Here is a 1,525-nt window from a genome sequence, read left to right as displayed (position 1 = left end):
CTACTCAATTTGAGAGAGAGCTTTGTGAGATTTGATCTCCTTCCAAGTCTTATCTTGTGTGCTTTTGGAGGGCTACAAGTGGCGACAATCACACACTCATCTGCGAGCTTTCACCACCAAGTGGCGTGTTCCTCTCCAACTCCATCTCTTTCAATCTTCATCCAATTAAGTTCTTCTTCCTTTCATCTCCATTTCCATGTTTTAGCAAATTTCATTTGGTAGCTTTGTTCCTATGTGTTGTTCTTAGATTCTAACCGGTTTAATTTGTTTTATTGATGAATTCATTTGGTAGAATACGTTCCTTGTTAAATTCTGTTTGGTTTACATTTGTATCCTCTATTTCTATGTCCTAATTGTGTTTCTACTTGTGTTCATGTGTTGATCTTGCTTTCCTTTCCATTTCCGCCTATAATTGTGTATAAGGATATGACACTCATGATTCTTATGAGTTTGGCTCTTCATTTGGAAGGCAATGTCCTCCATTGATTTGTCCTTAAGCCTCCTTAATGTGTTGTATCTTGTCTTGTGTCAATCCAATTCATACCATATAGACACAAAAAGATTAAAACTCCCTGGGTCCTTGGACTTTTTCGGCAGGCCTTTCTGAACAATTGCTCTATATCTAGCCTCCAGCTCTCTATTTCTTTCTTCAATATAGCTCATATTCTTTCGAAATATCTTAAGTGTTGAATCTTGCTTTAGATTTTCTGCAAAATAATTTTTAGGGAGCAGTCTATAAAAAAACTTTCTTCCCTTCTCTTTTTTTGAAGGAGCATGAGGATATGATAAATCTTTTTCAATAACACTTTTCTCCTTATTTTCATTTCTTTCCTTTATTTTTTCCTCCTCACTTCTTTTTCTCCTTATTCTCATCACTTAGTCCCTTTGTAAATTTTGCAATTTGTTTGGTCATTTGTCCCGTCTGGATCTCTATACACTTAATCGTGGCCATGCTTTTTTCGTGCGCGATCACAACCTTTGTTAGGGCATCTTCAACTTTACTCATTCTTTTAAGAACGGATGAATCTGCAGCTTCAGGTGAATTGTTTTGATAAAAACAGTGACCATTAGGATGATCACCTCCACAAAAATCACACCTGATTGGTTGACTATGGTTTTGAGATGAATGAACAACATATAATTTTTGGGGCAATTTAGCCATTTGTGCGGTTAGTTGCTCAATCTGCTGTGTTAGAATTTTATTTTTGGCCAAGAGTGCATCTTCTATCAACCTTTTATTCTGAAGACCTTGTCCACCATGTTGGGCTTGATAATCAGTTGGTGCCAATGAATCAATAATCCTTGTCAATTGTTCTACATCAAAAGTCATCATTGTGCCGTCAACTGTAGCATCTAAGAGCATCTTTATGTCAGATTTGAGACCATTGAGAAATATGCTCAGTTGAGCAATATCTTCAAACCCATGATTTGGGCATTTTCTCAATATCTTTTTAAATATTTCTCATGTCTCACAAAAGACTTCATCCACCCTTTTTTCTGAACATAGAGATTTTAGACTTGGCTT

The 1,525-nt window shown here is 36.2% G+C and overlaps 1 pseudogene; it reads left to right on the top strand.

Annotated features, from left to right (window-relative positions):
• Positions 1-1,418: 1,418 nt before the first annotated feature.
• LOC137838950 (small nucleolar RNA R71) lies at positions 1,419-1,525 on the top strand (annotated as a pseudogene).

This window comes from Phaseolus vulgaris, chromosome 4, assembly GCF_000499845.2.
Source record: "Phaseolus vulgaris cultivar G19833 chromosome 4, P. vulgaris v2.0, whole genome shotgun sequence".
In the NCBI taxonomy this organism is placed as follows: domain Eukaryota; kingdom Viridiplantae; phylum Streptophyta; class Magnoliopsida; order Fabales; family Fabaceae; genus Phaseolus; species Phaseolus vulgaris.
This window is presented reverse-complemented; position numbering and strand designations above follow the sequence as displayed.